We start from the raw sequence: 19,559 nt of genomic DNA on the forward strand, positions 1-19,559 counted from the left end.
TGTATGATGGTGCTGTTTATGATTCAGGTATTTTGGGAGGATTCTGACTCCAAGTGTTGAAGAATTTTTGAACCCCATGAACCCATTGCAGAGCTGTGGGAATAGCACCAGGAAACAAGTTCAGGATTTTAAATGATCACTTTAAAAAAAAAAAGATGTAGCCTGGAAATTGGCCCTTCGGCCCACCAAGTCCACACCGACCAAATATCACCCGTACATTAGTTCTATCCTATACACTAGGGACAATTACGGAGGTCAATTAACTTACAGACCTGCATGTGTTTGGAATATGGGAGGAAACTGTAGCACCAGGCGAATATGGGAGAACGTACAAACTTCGTAGACAGCACCCGTAGTCAGGATCAAACCCAGTTCTCTACCACTGCGCCACTGTGCCGCTGGTCACATGTACATATGTAATCGTGAAAGATGCTATACTTCCAACTTTTATATCACATGTAAATTAAAAATTGTCAGAGTCAAGTTACTAATGCTTATTAAAAACAGTTGTCATCCGAGCGCAAACCTTGGCAAATGACACCATAGTCCAGAAAGCAGAAATGTAACACAATTTTAATTTCTACTCTTCATCAGTTTTATCACTGGGCACTTTTATCCATGGGCTTCTAACTGCTGATATTTTAACGTATGGTACTTTATCAAGTACCATTTGGAAGTCCATATACACAATATCAACTGCCATACCTATGTGCCGCCGCCTCAAAATTGCGATTAAGTCCCTTAAACATAATTTACAATTTAATACCCAAGTGGCTGGTAATTTTCTTCACTACTATTATTTTGGTAAATCTAATGCTATTGCTGATAGGTCTGTAATCGCCACATTTATTCTACTTCCCTTCATTGAACGTTCTCAATAGTTGCATTCCTTCTGTTCATTGGCAGCACAGGCAAGTACAAGGAAGATTGGGTGTTTGTGGCCAGCATGCTGAACACCATTTCGAAGCAGCATTTAGTAAAGGGATGAAGGCAATCTGGATGAGGGACTTCAAAATTAAACAACAGCAGTGGATTAATAACACTGCTGCTTGCTGAAAGGGCCAAGTCCTAAGGGATTGAAGTCGTGAATGAGGTGGTGAGGGAATCAACTCGGGGGAAATCGTCAAATGGTTACAGAATATATAGTAAATCCTTATACAGTATATGAAAGGATTATACAAGCAATATGGTACTGAGATTCTCTGACAGCTTTTGACCTGACCAAGGTTTTATGTGCGAATAAGTTGTATGAATGAATCCCATACATCCAGCTGTCACAATGTTGTTCACATGCCTGAATGATCTATACACAAGTTTTTCCTGCCCTCATTTTTCTTCATTCACCTTCATTCCCTGAAATATATTCATTATCACATTACTTAACACATTTCTTTTATTGTGTTTATCTTAAACAATTTTAGGGTTTCTGCAACCTTCCTTTAGAAACTTTAACAGATGTCAAGAATTTTTAATGAATACTCGACCAAGGGGGACCTGTTGGATCCCTTCCCCTCAACGCGCATTTGCGGGGGGTGGGCGGCATGCGGTGTCACACACACAGTAACTCCCCCCCCCCCACACACACACTAACCACCCCCCCCCCCACCCACACATACACACACCAACCACCCCAACTTGATATTATATTAATATTATTCATTGGCTCCTTTTACCCCATCTCCACCCTATCCACTGACGCATAGCCCCCACCTCGCAGGTGGGTCTAGAGAGGGAGGGGGGGTAGAGAGAGAGGGCAGAGAGAGAGGGGGCAGAGACAGAGGGGCAGGGAGAGACAGGGGCAGAGAGAGTGGGGCAGAGAAAGCGAGGGAGTGAGGGGGAGGGAGAGGGGGTGGGGGATGGAGAGGTGGGGAGGGGGGGAGAGGAGAGGGGGAGAGGGGGGAGGAGAGGGGGGAATGGGGAGGGAGGTGGAGAGGGGGGGAGCGGGAGGAAAGGGGGAGAGAGGGGGGGAGGGGGGAAGGGAGGGAGAGGGGGTAGGGAGGGGATAGGGGGAGTGGGGAGAAAGAGGGGGGAGGAGGGGTGTGGAGGAGAGGGGGAGGGGAGGGGGAGGGGGGGGAAAGGAGGGGGGAGATGGGGGAGAGGAGGGGGGAGAGGAGGGAGTGGGGGAGAGGAGGGGGAGGGGAGGGGGGACGAGAGCGTGAGAGCACGGACTTGAACTCGGTGAGTGGGTAGCGTGGACACTGAGCGGGCGGAACAGACTGCGAGTGGACGGTGGGCCTCGGGAGCGCTCGGGACCCCGGAAGCCCTCGAAAGCCCAACCGAATTCCTGCGTGTTCAGCGGCTTCAATCCAGAACCCGGGGAGGAGGTGGCTGGGCTGCAGGCAGGTCGCTGCGGCCGGCCGGCCGAGTGTGAGTCGACTGCAAGTCGGGCGGGGTGGGGGAGACGTAACTTGCAGCGTGTGGAAAACAGTGCCCAGCAGGCTGCGCGTTTAAAACAGTGCGCAGCAGTCCGTGAGGAGCAGAGCCATTGTGACGTCATCAGCTCGTTAACTTTAAAAAAGATTTCAGCTTTGTGAACAATTTTAATAAATACCTCGGGAAATAATGCATCAAATTTTCAGATGAGGCGATGTTTGACATCATGGCGTAAATCTCTATCGGAATATGTAAAATGTTCACCGCCAGCGCGTTGTGTTTTCGAGGAGATGTGAATCACACACGAACGTCACACACACACACATAAATACACATCCAAGATCAGAGTTTTATAAATATAAAGAATTTCCTGAAATCAGTCCTTAATTTACAACTAATGTGAATGTCTCTTTTTATTCTAGGCCTTCACATAGAAACATAGAAAATAGGTGCAGGAGTAGGCCATTCGGCCCTTTGAGCCTGCACCGCCATTCAATATGATCATGGCTGATCATCCAACTCAGTATCCTTTACCTGCCTTCTCTCCATACCCCCTGATCCCTTTAGCCACAAGGGCCACATCTAACTCCCTCTTAAATATAGCCAATGAACTGGCCTCAACTACCTTCAGTGGCAGAGAGTTCCAGAGATTCACCACTCTCTGTGTGAGTCCTAAAGGATTACCCCTTCATCCTTAAACTGTGACCCCTTGTCCTGGACTTCCCCAACATCGGGAACAATCTTCCTGCATCTAGCCTGTCCAACCCCTTCTCTGTACTCCCTCTATGGCAAGAATGTCTTTCCTCAGATTTGGAGACCAAAACTGTACGCAATACTCTGTACAACTGCAGTAGAACCTCCATGCTCCTATACTCAAATCCTTTTGCTATGAATGCTAACATACCATTCGCTTTCTTCACTGCCTGCTGCACCTGCATGCCTACTTTCAATGACTGGTGTACCATGACACCCAGGTCTCGTTGCATCTCCCCTTTTCCTAATCAGCCACCATTTAGATAATAGTCTACTTTCCTGTTTTTGCCACCAAAGTGGATAACCTCACATTTATCCACATTATACTGCATCTGCCATGCATTTGCCCTCTCACCCAGCCTATCCAAGTCACCTTGCAGCCTCCTAGCATGCTCCTCACAGCTAACACTGCCCCCCAGCTTCGTGTCATCCGCAAACTTGGAGATGTTGCATTCAATTCCCTCGTCCAAATCATTAATATATATTGTAAATAGCTGGGGTCCCAGCACTGACCCTTGCGGTACCCCACTAGTCACTGCCTGCCATTCTGAAAAGGACCCGTTTACTCCTACTCTTTGCTTCCTGTTTGCCAGCCAGTTCTCTATCCACATCAATACTGAACCCCCAATACCGTGTGCTTTAAGTTTGTATACTAATCTCTTATGTGGATCTTGTCGAAAGCCTTCTGAAAGTCCAAATATAACACATCCACTGGTTCTCCCTTATCCACTCTACTAGTTACATCCTCGAAAAATTCTATAAGATTCGTCAGACATGATTTACCTTTCGTAAATCCATGCTGACTTTGTCCAATGATTTGGATCATTTTATTTTAAGTATTGTTGTATTTTTGCATTTTCTATTTTTCCAAATGTTGCCTACATTAAGACCACTGTCCAGATTTCCAGTCTATTGCAGAGAATTCAGAAAGGTTAAAGTCTAGAACTTTCTCAGATGTCTGATTATTTTTATCTCTGTAGTTATAACTTTTTTTTGCTTTTCTATTTTCTCCACTCATGCAAGCTTATCTGCAAATTGCTTACTGGATATTCCTATTTTTATATTAGGTTTCCACAATTGGTATGCTTTATGTTTGAGCAATTTTATTTTTATGTTCTTTGGACTGGTTGATAATCTAGATTGCTGATTGTTAAAGCTGATGGTGGGCAGCTTTTTTGATGGTGATTTATGGTCAATATAAAACATAGAACTGTACAGCACAAGAACAGGCCCGTCAGCTGTGATGTCTGTGCTGACCATGATGTCAATTTAAATTGCATATCTGTCCATGCCCCCTGGATTAAATCTCTCAATTCCCTGTCAGTTCATAGTACTATCTATAGGCCTCTCAAATATTGCCATCTTAACTGCTTTCACCACTTCCCCAGCAGCATGTTCCAGGCATCCACCACTCTCTGTACAAAATAATTTGCCTCATAAATCTCCTTTAAAATTGACCCACTTCACCTTGAACCCATGCCCACCAGTAAAATAGTAATTCCATGATGCCAGCCTGCAGCCTTTGATGTTCCAGAGAAAACAATCTCTTCTTATCCCTAATACTCTAATCCATCCACGTGGACCTCTCCTGCATCTTCTCCAAAGCTTCCACATCCTTCCTGTAACGTGGCAGAATTACCAGAACTGCTTACTTCAAATGTGACTTTCTGACTTTTATATTCAGTTCCCCTATCAATTAAGTCAATTCCTATGTGCTTGGTAACAGGACTAGACATCTATCCATCCATCCATCCATCCACCCAGCCATCCATCCATCCATCCATCCACCCACCCACCCATCCATCCATCTGTCCATTCATCTATCTATAACTAAAACTCTGATCTTGTTATCTTCCGGTTGGCGAGGTCTTTCTATTTGCACCAAAACGGTTTGTGATAGCGCTACGATTTTCCGCCAGTTCACTCAACGTTCTCCTGTGCTGCGAGTGCACCAAGTTTCATTCTGATCGGTTGAATGTCGTAAAAGTTAGCGAGATTTAAAAATCTTTAAAATCCGCGAGTGCGCAGATCGATCTCTTCTCCTGCCAGTCAGCACCACGCGAGTAGTCTCTTCTTCTGTCACTCCCCGGGACGGTCCATCCCTTCCGGCGCCTACGCGTCTTTATTGGAGCTGAGGATGGCTGGCGGAGATTTCCAACCTGACACAATTTTTGGAGGGACCCGAAGCGACCAGTCTCAAGCAGACCAGCCCCAAGCAGCCCAGCCCAGCACCAAGCAGCCCAGCCCCAAGCAGCCCAGCCCCAAGCAGCCCAGCCCCAAGCAGCCCAGCCCCAAGCAGCCCAGCATCGGAGACCCGACCCAGCCCAGCATCGGAGACCCAGCCCAGAGTCAGAGACCCAGCCCAGCCCAGAGTCGGAGACCCAGTCCAGAGTCGGAGACCCAGCCCAGCCCAGCTCAGAGTCAGAGACCCAGCCCAGAGTCGGAGACCCAGCCCAGCCCGGAGTCGGAGATGTCGCCAAACCGAAAGCGGAGACTCTAATCCCGGCAGAGAATGACCAGCAACCAGCGCCCGCTGTGAGTCCCCATCGCACTGCTAATTCCAACCACTACCCCTCTGGTCCCCCTTGCTGGCACCTCCCCCCCTCTCCCCCATGGCTCTTCCCCGTCTTTTCTCCGAGTTCACTCCCCCCCTCCCTCCTCGCTGACACACCCCATTTACCCCACAACCGCCCCTGCCCACACAACCCTCTCCCCCACACAACCCCCCCCCCCCCCCCGCCAACACACCCCTTCCCCCTACAAGCCCCCCTGCCCACACCCCCCCCCCCATCCACACACACGCCCCCTGCCTCCACAACTCCCCGCGCCCCCACACCCCCCCCCCCCACCCCCTGCATTGGGGGAACGGGTGAGTGGTGGAATATTTTGTTGAGGAATGGGTTGTGTTGGGGGACCGGGCCTCCCGTGTGACTGGGACCCAATGGTTTCCGCTTAGTCTAGTTCTATCTAAATATGCATTAAATGCAAGTAAAAGAAAATGAGTGGTTAAATCATGAAAATCTAAAAGTTGCGGTCAAAGATGTGCATTTACTATTCACTTCTAAAAAAAAAACATCTGGTGTCTGGTTCCCCATCGAGCAGTTCCTGTAATTGCAAGATATGAACAAAACTGTCCAAAACAATAGCCAAGTCAATGAAAGTTTAAATTCCTTTTAACAAAATGCTAAATGTTCATTTTATTGTTAGCTAAGAAAAGTGTGGAATTTCATTCCTTCTTATTACTTTCCTGTAATGTTATCAAATTAAATGTTTAAATAAACTCTTTTCTTTCTCTGTTCATTTTCTCCCTTGTCATTTGAAAGATTGAATCGATTATTCTAATAGACAATTCCATTTCAGCCTCTTTGCTATTAATTTCATTATCCAGGGCTCGAAATTAATGGTTGCCTAGGTGCCAATGGCCACCTAAAGTCCCGCCGGGCAACCTAAAAGCCATGTCATTTTGCCTGGCTTGGCACTGCAGATACTGGTTTATACCTAAGATAGACACAAAAAACTGGAGTAACTCAGCGGGTCAGGCAGCGTCTCTGGAGAAAAGGAATAAGTGATGTTTCGTGTTGACGGCGGCGATGGTTGTAGTGTGAGACAAAGATACTAGGTGCGGGCTGACAGAGGGTCGGAGCGAATGACGGGACCCGCACAGTAGCAGCGGCAGTGACAGCGGCTCCACCTCCTACTCCTGCACCCCGCCCGCCCTAATAGCGGCCGCTGCGTGCCACTCCGCCAACGGCAATAACCGCTTTCAAAACAAACCCTCCCACATGCCGAGGCCGGGAGGAGGGAGGGAGGGAGGAAGGAAGGGGGGAGGCCCCCTTCCGCCATCAGAAGCACCTGCAGCGCTCGGCCCCGCACCTTCCTGTGGGCTGGCGGAGGAGGGGAACAATGGCCAGGAGATCCCAACTGCCTCCCCTTTTGGCGGCAGCACTTGGCGGTGGACAGGGACGGCCACGGCAGCGGGGTGATGATGCCGGTGATGTCCAAGGAACGGTGACCTTCCTTCCTCCCCACCTCCCCCCTCTCTCTCTTGTACGCCCTCCTCCACCCCCCTTATCCTGGGACCCCTCCACCATCCCACACTATCCCCATTCCCGCCTCTATTCAGTCCTCAGACATCCCCTGTGCCCCCTCCCCATCAAAACCCCCCCCCCCATCTATTCATCCTGCACTAATCTCCCTATCCACCTCGCATTGATTCTCCTGCCACCGTCCCATCCATCCTGCACTGCTCCTCCCATTTATCCTGTACTGAACCACCCATTCATCCCGTACTGACCCCCCCTCCATTTATCCTGCACCGATCCCCCCATCCATCCTGTAGTGATCTCCCCATTCATCTTTTACTGATCCCCCCATTCATCCTGTTATGATCCCCATTCATCCTACACTGATCCCCCGATCCATCCTGTACTGACCCCCCCCCCCATTTATTCTACACCGATCCCCTCCATCCATCCTGCAGTGATGTACCCATTCATCTTTTACTAATCCCCCCCATTCACCCTGCACTGATCCTCCCATCCATCTTGCACTGATCCTCCATCCATCCTGTAGTAAACCACCCTTTCATCCTGCACAGACCCCCCGATCCACACTGTACTAACCCCCCAGTCATCCTGCGCTGATCCACCCCATCCATCCTGTACTGATCCCCCCATCAAGAAGAATGTGGGATCAGTCTGAAGTCTCAACCCAAAACGTTTCCTTCGCTCCATAGATGCTGCCTCACCCGCTGAGTTTCTCCAGCATTTTTGTCTACCCCCATTGATCCTGTACTGATCCACCCATTCATCCTGCACTGATCCCCCCCATCCATCCTGTACTGATCCCCCCCATCCATCCCATACTGATTCCCCCATTCAACCCCCACTGACATCCCCTGCGCTCTCCCCTCACAATTTTACCTACTCCAACCTGCACTAATTCCCCTGCCTCAATCCATCCATTCTGCACCGATTGCCTTCTAAACACCCCCCACCTCCCGCCATCTCTCCATCCCGCACTGATTCACACACCCCCCCACCCCCTCACCCCCCATTGACCCTACTGTGTTGGAAATGTCTTCAGAGCGAACATTGACTATGTTTGATAACGGGATGCAATCAAATGTGCTTTAATTCCCAATGTTATTTGTTTTAATCCATAAAGATGAACTAATTAAATTGTGAACGTATGAAACATTAAAACCGCAGTGTTCGATTGTCACTACTACCGTTGACACGTTATTACAGAATTTATTTTAACGGCAAATCAATGCTCTTAATATTGAGTATCAGTACTGCATTATTTAATGAGCACCATTCACAACTATACCAGTCTGAAGAAGGGTTTCGGCCCGAAACTTTGCTTTTTTCCTTCGCTCCATAGATGCTGCTGCACCCGCTGAGTTTCTCCAGCATTTTTGTCCACATTTACAACTATACGTTGGATTTATCCAGGCTTTACTTCTAGTCAGTCATATACATCACAAATTTGGTCAGGAGATATTTCAGTTGAATTTTTAACGTTAATTCTGAAGTGGGAAACAGCGTTTATCAATATATTTTTTTAAATCTGGTGCGTACAAACTGAGTATCTTCATTGCTGTTCACAACACATACATGTAATCTGAATGTCCGGTAATGTGGCATTTTGACACCTTTAAACATATTGCCAAAAGAACATTTGCTGCAGTTGTGTCCTTTGGCCATCTCTTGTCAGTTAGTGTAATGTTTAACTTGTCAGATGGGTATAGTCGGTTTTAACAGCTACTAGACTAAGTGGGACCCATTGGGTCTCAGCATCACACAGGAGGGCTGGTCATCCAACGCAATATTCCACCTCTCCACCAATTCTAATATTGGTGGCCAGTTGGGGGGGGGGGGGGGGGGCTTTCTGGAGCGCTAGTATGGGTGTTGTGGGCTGAAGAGACTGGTTTCCAGAGGGCTAGTATGCAAATTGTGCGCCAAATGGATTCTTGGGCTGGCGTCTCAGTCAATCAAGCCTGTTGTGCTGGCAACTCACTCACTCACGGCTGGTGGGCTGGTAGTTGACTCACGGCTAATCCTTGAAATTCTATTTCAAGCAGGGTATAAGGCCACCAAATTCAAGACCAGTTTCTTACCACTTCTAGCAGGGTGCAAGGCCACCAAATTCAAGTGCAGTTTCATACCATTTGAAGTAGGGTGCAAAGCCACTAAAGACAGCGAGTCATGACCTCTCCCTCCTCCATCTTGCAGAGACTGAGCCACATCCAAATTTCCGGGTTTTATAACCCCTCCCCCCCCCCCACCGGAAAAGGTGTGGCTTTCATGGAGTGATTGACAGGAGAGAGATTCTCAACATTTAAAAAAAAATAATAACACTTTTATTTTTCATTGATGGGAAGAATTCTCTGCATCTGCTCAGCGGAGGGGGACTGAGTAAGATGGCCACAAATCACAGCCATAAGTGGTAGCGTTTTATCTAAAATCAATATACAGTGCAAACAGGAAGTAAGTGCATTTACAGTAGTGCCTTTTAACTTCAAGCCAAAGCACCCAAGCCACCATTTGCAGTAAGTAGTGCCTTTCAACTTCAAGCCAATGCACCCACGCCACCATTTGCAGTAAGTGGTGGCTTTCAACTTCAAACCACACCCAAGCCACCATTAGCAGTAAGAGGTGCCTTTCAATTTCAAGCCACACCCAAGTCACACCCGCCACCATTTGCAGTAAGTAGTGCCTTTCAACTCCAAGCCAAAGCAACCAAGCCACCATTTGCAGTAAGTAGTGCCTTTCAACTTCAAGCCAAAGCAACCAAGCCACCATTTGCAGTAATAGTGCCTTTCAACTTCAAGCCAAAGCTCCCAAGCTACCATTTGCAGTAAGTAGTGCCTTTCAACTTCAAGCCAAAGCAACCAATCCACTATTTGCAGTAAGTAGTGCCTTTCAACTTCATGCCACCATTTGCAGTAAGTGGTGTCTTTCAACTTCAACCCACACCCAAGCCACCATTTGCAGTAAGTAGTGCCTTTCAACTTCAAGCCAAAGCAACCAAGCCACCATTTGCAGTAAGAAGTGCCTTTCAACTTCAAGCCAAAGCAAGCTTTAGAACCAATAGACACTTTTTGCAAGCTTTAGAACCAATAGACATTGTTTTTGCAAGCTTTAGAACCAATAGAGACATCTTTTGCAAGCTTTAGAACCAATAGACATTTTTTTGCAAGCTTGAGAACCAATAGACAATTTTTTGCAAGCTTTAGAACCAATAGACACTTTTTTTGCAAGATTTAGAACCAATAGACACATTCTGCAAGCATTTTAAAACCACTAAGGGCACTTACATTTGAGTATACATGTGTTCAGTGTTATTCACAGCTCAGAGAAACGTGACCCTCTGCCTTCCTCCATCTTGAAGAGACTGTGTGGCACACCACTTCCTGGTTTTATAGTCCCTCCCCCCTGCCGCCAGCGGGGGCAGCAGAGAGAATGGGGAATTTTTGTAAAAACATTAATATCTCTGTCATTTTCATTCGACGGGAAAAATCCTCGGCACACATGCGGCGGAGGGGGGCTCTGAGCAAGGTGGCCAAAAATGACGGCCGTAGGTGGTGGCGTTCTCTCGGAAATCGCAGCACAGATGGCCAAAACCGGTCAAGAACAGACTTTTAGTAATATATATATAGATATATATATAGATAGATTATCATAAAATGCCTTTAGAAATTTCCTTGCAACCTGTATATTTTGTTATGGATAAATTATGTGGGAAGCGAGAGTGTATCTGTACCAATAGCAATAATGACACATGCTATGGCCATGTCATGATAATTTTCGGACCTTCACAGAAAACATGCTTGCATCAATCTGTAGTGTGCATGGTTAAACATATATGTTACCATGGTCCAGGATTTATTGACACAGGTTGATCATACGATGAATAATCCAACCACATTTTTGTTGGGAAGTGGTAAGAAATAATAGAAATTGCATTAATTGCATTGTGTAAAAAGAGTTGAGATACTGTATTATAATTTTGCTGCATGTCATTGTGGTATATATCATGTCTTGATTGGTGAATATGTTTAGTTTGTGACTTTATTTGAAGCAGAAATAATATGTGAATGCTTCATTGAGCATAATTCCGACTGGTAACTACGCACTTCGTCCGAGCACATTATCGCACGCGTCATGCAAGCCGTCTTAAACGACCACCTAAACTGTCATTTGGCAACCTAAAAAGCTGCCTAGGTTGCCCGGCTGGCAACAGGGAAAAAAGTTAAGTGAGAGCCCTGTTATCATTAAATCTAATTTGTTAAAGAAACACAAAGTTGTAGTGATGAAACATACAACAGTGGATAAGAGTTCCAGTCAATAGCTAATTTTTTTGGTATTTAAATTGAGGGCATGAATCCCTAGTTTGATCTTCCATCTCCAACAAGTGCTCCATTTCTCATGGCACTTTCCCATGCTACTGTGGGAGATGCAGTATCTACTTTTACAGTTTAAGGAGCTGCACTTCACAATGCTCATAATGTGGACTTTCCTACATCGGAGAAACCATTTGCGGAATGCATTATTGCTTTGCAGAACATCTCTGTTCAGTCTTTAATTTAGTTCCATTGGATTTAAATATTTTCATCTAGTCATTATCTCTTCCCTCATGCCTCTTTGTCCATTTCCTCTCCCCTCCCATTCAGCAATGTGGCAAATTACTGACCACCTCCCTCTTCCCTTTCCTCCAAGTGCCCATCTCCCATCCCTTGCTTCCCTACCTCTTGGCCACTGCCTATTATGCTTTTTGGCACCTTCCCCCTCTTTGTAGTATAATTTGCAGTTTCATGCCTCATCCTACTTGCTCTGCTAGCCTGTCTTTGAGGGCAAAAGGTCTGGTCAGCTCTAACATGAACCTATGTCTTAGTTGTGGCTTTTTCCAATCAGTTAAAAATCTTAGATTTATGTTCCAATTATTTTACTGTTATCAATAGCACGATCTTTTACCTTTAATGCAGTAAATCATCTCAAGATGTTTTACGGTTTGGGCGTTTGAAAGCGAATGAAGTAATATAAGTAGCGACACAGGGGGAGAGAATGGCTGAATGGAAGCAGTTCCAGATTATCAGGCTGAGTTGATATCAGCAAAGTTGAAGCATAAAGTACTGATTGCAGGACTGAAGGATGGAGTAAAGGATACAACATTTCAAGAGATTGCAGATTGTTTTGGAGGATACAACACCTGACACATCTTAGCTATTTTACCCAATGTCATTTCTTATCAGGTTTCGTGATTACAATCCAGAACGACAAGAGATATGGAGGCTCTGGTCGAGAAAAGTAAGGAGCCATATGTTAGGTATTGGTAGATGGTGTCAAGGTGTCAAGGTATTACACCGAGGCGGTCGTGACCCTCTTTTGTTTGCAGACAGACTACTTGTCCCTTGGCTAGTGGTGGAAGTGGTCTGCTCATTTTGTCATATCAACTTTTTTGAATGTCGCGTTTTTGTTGTTGCTTGGACTGGATTTTAGATGGTGTGCGAACATATGGCTCTAATGTCTGTTTTGCCACGGGTAGTGTGGCTCGGGTCTGTCTTGACACCAGGCGCTGGGCGGGTGAACCCAGTACAGGATCACGGGAGATCCTGAATCCTGAATCCTTTATTTATTTGTCATTCAGACCTTTCGGTCTGAACGAAATGCTGTTGCCTGCAGCCATACATGTAATAATAACAAAACACAATAAACACAAATTAACATCCACCACAGTGAGTTCACCAAACACCTCCTCACTGTGATGGAGGCAAAAGTCTTAGAGTTACTGTCTCTTCCCTCCTCTTCTCCCTCTGCGCCGAGGCGATACCCCACCGGGCGATGGCATCAGTCCCGCGGTTCAAACTCCGCGGCCCGGGGGTGGTCGAAGCTGCCCGCAGCTGTTGCAACGGGTGCTCCGGAAAACAGGCACCAGCCTGTGACCTGCGAGCTCCCGACATTGTCCTCCACTGGCCCGCGGCCGAGCCCCGGATCCAGGTCGCCGCCGCCAGAATGCCGCCTCAGCCGCTGTAGCACCGTCTCCGCCCCGCACCGGGCCGCCCACAAGGCAGCGTCTCAGCCCCGCACCGGGCTGCCCCCACGGGAGCGCCTTCCAGCCGTAGCCGTGCCGCTCACACAGGAGTGTCTCAGCCCCGCGCCGTCCGCCCTCACCGGAGCGCCGAGTCGTGCCGCTGCCCGGACGTCGCCGCAGCTCGAAGTCGGCCAGCCTCGCGTTGGTGAGTCCTGGCTGGCTCTACCTCCGGACCCTCGAGGTCGGTCGCAGGTTGGAGGCCGCCAGCTCCGCCATTAGGCCTCAGCGCAGACGGGGGAAGAGAAGGGGGATACGACAAAAAGTCGCATTCCCCCGAAGGGAGAGACAGAAAGCTCTGTTACACCCTCCCCCCACACACATAACACCACCTAATACCCAAAAAAATTACTAAACTAGACAAAAAAAACAACACAAAAAGTAAAAACAGACAGACTGCAGGCGAGCCGCAGCTGTATCACAGCGCCGCCACTTCCGGTTGTTCGATGTTGCGCAGGTTGAGCAAGTCTAGGAAAATGTCAGATCCTACTCTGTGGGATTGTTCCATTACTTGTTTGGCACTCCTGACAGCACATTCAGCCAGCCCGTTTGTTTGTGGGTATTCGGGGTTACTGGTGATATGATGAAAGTCCCAGCGTGTAGCAAAATCTTTGAAGTACTGGCTGGTAAATTGACTGCCGTTGTCGGAAAGTAGTTGATAGGGAGCCCCGTGGACAGAGAAGAGGTGTGCCAGCTTCTGGACTACCAATGCGGAGGTGGGGCTATGGAATAGATCAATTTCAATCCATCCGGAGTACAAGTCGACTAAGACCAGGTATTGTTTGCCATGCCAATCAAAAATGTCAGTTCCCATAGTGGACCGTGGGAGGTCAGGAACCGGGTGTGAGAGAAGTGGCTGCTTTGGTTGGTGTGGTGCCAAGCTGTTGCACACTGCACAGGACTCTACCTTCTTACGTATATAATCAGTCATTCCAGGCCAGAAAAACATGCTTTTCACTCTTGCCTATACAAATTCAAGTTCAAGTGTTCAAGTGAGTTTATTGTCATGTGTCCATGTATAGGACAATGAAATTCTTGCTTTGCTTAAGCACACAGAAAATAGTAGGCATTTACTACAAAACAGATAAATGTGTCCATATACCATGATATAAATATATACACACATGAATAAATAAACTGATAAAGTGCAAATAACAGAAAGTGGTTGGTAATAATCAGAGTTTTGTCCGAGCCAGGTTTAATAGCCTGATGGCTGAGGGGAAGTAACTATTCCTGAACCTGGTTGTTGCAGTCTTCAGGCTCCTGTACCTTCTACCTGAAGGTAGCAGGGAGATGAGTGTGTGGCCAGGATGGTGTGGGTCTTTGATGATCCTGCCAGCCTTTTTGAGGCAGCGACTGCGATAAATCCCCTCGATGGAAGGAAGGTCAGAGCCGATGATGGACTGGGCAGTGTTTACTACTTTTTGTAGTCTTTTCCTTTCCAGGGCGCTCAAATTGCCGAACCAAGCCACGATGCAACCGGTCAGCATGCTCTCGACTGTGCACCTGTAGAAGTTAGAGAGAGTCTTCCTTGACAATCCGACTCTCCGTAATCTTCTCAGGAAGTAGAGGCGCTGATGTGCTTTTTTGATGATTGCATTAGTGTTCTCGGACCAGGAAAGATCTTCAGAGATGTGCACGCCCAGGAATTTGAAGCTCTTGACCCTTTCAACCATCGACCCGTTGATATAAATGGGGCTGTGGGTCCCCCTCCTACTCCTTCCAAAGTCCACAATCAGTTCCTTGGTTTTGCTGGTGTTGAGGGCCAGGTTATTGCGCTGGCACCATATGGACAGTTGCTCGATCTCTCTTCTGTACTCTGACTCATCCCCATCAGTGATACGCCCCACAATAGTGGTGTCGTCAGCGAACTTGATGATGGAGTTCGCACTGTGGTTCGCTACGCAGTCATGGGTATAGAGTGAGTACAGCAGGGGGCTGAGCACGCAGCCTTGAGGTGCTCCCGTGCTGATTGTTATTGAGGCTGACACATTTCCACCAATACGAACAGACTGTGGTCTGTGGACGAGGAAGTCAAGGATCCAGTTGCAGAGGGATGCGCAGAGACCCAGTTCTGCGAGTTTGGTAACCAGTTTGGAGGGGATGATTGTGTTAAATGCCGAGCTGTAATCAATGAATAACAGCCTGACATATGAGTTTTTGTTGTCCAAGTGGTCCAGTGCGGAGTGGAGGGCCAGCGAGATCGCATCCACCGTTGATCTGTTGTGGCGGTACGCGAACTGCAGTGGGTCCAGGTTTTTGTCGATGTAGGAGTTGATTTGCTCCATGATCAACCTCTCAAAGCACTTCATCACCACCGGATGATACAGTGGCCTACATGAAGACCAGATACGACCTTGGTAAGGCCATCAAAAAGGCCAAAAGGGACTTCTGCTCCAAACTGGAGGACGAGACAGATGTTCGGCATGCCTGGGTTTGAATCCCACTTCTGATACCATGTTGTGTAATGAGACCCATACACAGGAGTAACAACTCATAGCCTTTATTGTAACACAAGCGGAGGAAGCATTACATGCTATTGTCTCCGTAGTCAACATCAAGTCTGACTGTGAGATGGTGAAGTGCTGTTATCAATAGTCTGGGGTAGGGATGAAGATCCGGACTGGACTACATATGGTATGTGCAGCATGCATATTATGTATGGTGATAGATATAGTAAAGGCAGACTAATATGGTTAATCTACACCCCCACCACCGTATTTCACAGATGAAGTGGTATGCTTTGGATCTTGGGCAGTTCCTTCTCTCCTCTATACTTTGCTCTTGCCATCACTCTGATATGTTAATCTTCGACTCTTCTGTCCACAAGACCTTTTTCCAGAACTGTGGTTGCTCTTTTAAGTACTTCTTGGCAAACTGTAACCTGGCCATCCTATTTTTGCGGCTAACCAGTGGTTTGCATCTTGCAGTATAGCCCCTTATTTCTGTTCATGAAGTCTTCTGTGGATAGTAGTCATTGACAAATCCACACTTGACTCCAGAAGAGTGTTTCTGATTTGATGGACAGGTGTTTGGGGATTTTTCTTTATTATACAAAGAATTATTCTGTCATCACCTGTGGAGGTCTTCCTTGGCCTGCCAGTCCTTTTGCGATTAGTAAGCTCACTTTCCTCTTCCCGCCCCCCGCCCCCACATCAGTCTGAAGAAGGGTCTCAACCCAAAACATCACCTATTCCTTCGCTCCATAGATGCTGCCTCACCCGCTGAGTTTCTCCAACATCTTTGTCTACCTTCGATTTTTCCAGCATCTGCAGTTCTTTCTTAAACAGTCAGCTCTCTTTCTTAATTATGTTCCGAACAGTTTGATTTTCAGCCTACTTAACCTTTCCTCATATGTCAATCCCCTCATTGCAGGAATTAATCTTGTAAACCTTCGCTGCACTGCCTCCAGGGCTAGTACATCCTTTCTTAAGTATGGACCCCAGAACTGTACACAGTATTCCAAATGTGGTCTCACTAATACTGTGTACAGCTGCAGCAAGACCTCCGTGTTTTTATACTCAATCCCTCTAGCAATAAAGGCCAAAACTCCATTGGCCTTCCTGATTGCTTGCTGCACCTGCATACTAACTTTTAGTGATTCATGTACTAATACCCCTAGATCCCTTTGCGTTGCATTACAACGCAGCTCCTCCTCATTTAGAAAATAACTTGCCCTATCATTTTTTTTCCCAAAGTGAATGACTTCACATTTATTAGTATTAAATTTCATCTGCCAAGTTGTTGCCCACTCACCTAGCTTATCTATATCCTTTTGCAGACTCTTCCTATCCTCCTCATCCCCTACTTTTCCTCCCATTTTTGTATCGTCCGCAAATTTTGATATATTACACTTGGTTCCCTCCTCCAAATCATTTATATAAATTGTGAACAACTGGGGTCCCAGCACCGACCCTTGCGGAACCCCGCTAGTTACCGGTTGCCATCCCGAGTAGGAACCATTTATCCCCACTCTCTGCTTCCTATTTGTTAGCCAATCCTCTACCCATGCTAATATATTACTCTTCAGATTTACCGAAGTGAGGGCGAGGGATAGAGCGTCAGGCGTTCTTAATGGTGGTGTAGCAGGGGTCGAGGGTATTTGGCCCTCTGATGCAGCAGGAGACATGTTGGTGGAAGTTTGGGAGCGATTTCTTCAGGTTGGCTTTATTGAAGACCCCAGCTATGGTGGTGAACGCCTCGGGGTGAGATGTCTGGTGCTTGTTGACCACGGCGTGCAGCTCCTCCAGTGCCAGACGGACGTCTGCCTGGGGTGGGATGTAGACCGCGGTCAGGATGATGGAGGCGAATTCCCTTGGTAGGTAGAAGGGGTGGCACTTCACCGCCAGATGTTCTAGGTGTGGAGTGCAGGAGTTGGACAGGACTGCCACGTCTGAGCACCACGCAGAGATGACCATGTGGCAGACGCCCCCTCCTCTCCCTTTTCCACATGCCAGTGTATGGTCCATACGGTGGATGGACAACCCCTCAGGCTGGACCACTGAGTCTGGGAGATGGGGGTGAGCCATGTCTCTGTGAAACAGAACACAGAGCATTCCCTCAGCTCCCTTTGATAATGCAGCCTTGCCCTTAAGTCTTCCACTTTATTTTCAAGGGACTGTACATTGGCCAGTAGAATAGTAGGGAGAGGGAGCCGAAGTCCCCAGCGCTTCAGTTTGACCTGATGTCCTGCCCGTCGGCCACGTTTCCGGACACAATGGAGGCTTCCCCTTTGTTTCCAGGTACTGTGTTTACTGTACTTGCTGTTTCTGCAAACCTGCACTGGAACGGGATTCCTTCGTAGTCGGCAGCTCCAGCTCCGTAATGAACGGGGATACCCTCAAAGTCGGCAGCTCCAGCTCCGTTGTTCCTGGAAGATCCAGCTCGTCGGCTCTGGAGGTCATCCCGAAGTTTCCAGGTATAGTACCTGCGTTCCTCCATCGGGTCGGGTGTTTTCCCGCGTGCGTGGGAAAGTTTAAAGTCCAGGGCTCCGCAGCTGCGGGAGATCGCGAAATTGCAAGAGCCTTCAGGTCACTGAAAGTAAGCATGCAGGTGAAGCAGGCAGTGAAGAAAGCTAATGGCATGTTGGCCTTCATTGCGAGAGGATTTGAGTTTAGGAGCAAGGAGGTTCTGCTGCAGTTGTATAGGGCCCTGTTGAGACCACACCTGGAGTATTGTGTGCAGTTTTGATCTCCTAATTTGAGGAAGGACGTTATTGGTATTGAGGGAGTGCTGCGTAGGTTCACCAGGTTAATTCCCGGGATGGCGGAACTGACATATGATGAAAGAATGGGTCGACATGGCTTGTATTCACTGGAATTTAGAAGGATGAGAGGGCATCTCATAGAAACGTATACAATTCTTAAAGGATTGGGCAGGCTAGTTGCAGTAAAAATGTTCCCGATGTTCGGGGTGTCCAGAACCAGGGGTCACAGTTAGGCCATTTAGGACTGAGATGAAGGAAAACTTCTTCACCCAGAGAGTTGTGAATCTGTGGAATTCTCTGCCACAGAAGGCAGAGGAGGCCAATTCATTGGATGTTTTGTTAAGAGAGAGTAAGATTTAGCTCTTTGGGCTCAAGGGATATGGGGAAAAAGCAGGAACGGGGTACTGATTTTGGATGATCAGCCATGATCATATTGAATGGTGTTGCTGGCTCAATGGGCCGAATGGCCTACTCCTGCACCTATTTTCTATGTTTCTATGAGACATTGGACATGTCAGGACTTGATTCCTTGTAGAGGTGTGTAAAATCATGATTGGGAGGGAGGGAAGGAGGCACACCACTAGTCACAGCCCCAGTCCACAAAACAACCGACCACCACCACCCTCATGAATGGAATTGTTAGAGATGTATAAAATCTTGAGGGAAATTGAAAGGGTGAATGAACATGTTTAAGAAAGAACTGCAGATGCTAGAAAAATCGAAGGTAGACAAAAATAATGGAGAAACTCAGCGGGTGAGGCAGCATCTATGGAGAAAAGGAATAGGCAACGTTTCGGGTCGAGACCCTTTTACCCAGGGGAGGGGAATTAAGAACTAGAGGACATAGTTTTAAAGTAAGAGGTGGAAGATTTAATAGGAACCTGAGGGGCAACTTATTCACTCAGAGGTAGGTGGATATATGGAATGAACTACAGGAGGAGACAGTTGAGGCAGGTACAATAACACCATTTAAAAGACACCTGGACAGGTACATGGATAGAAAAGGTTTTGAGGGATGTTGATCAAATGCAGGCAAATGGAACTAGCTAAAATGAGGCATTTTGATCAGAATGGACAAGTTGGGCCGAAGTGCCTATGCTTGCTGTATGGCTTTATGAATATTCAAAACTTGGTA

The sequence above is a fragment of the Amblyraja radiata genome, chromosome 11 (genome assembly GCF_010909765.2).
Source record: "Amblyraja radiata isolate CabotCenter1 chromosome 11, sAmbRad1.1.pri, whole genome shotgun sequence".
NCBI classification, from domain to species: Eukaryota; Metazoa; Chordata; class Chondrichthyes; order Rajiformes; family Rajidae; genus Amblyraja; species Amblyraja radiata.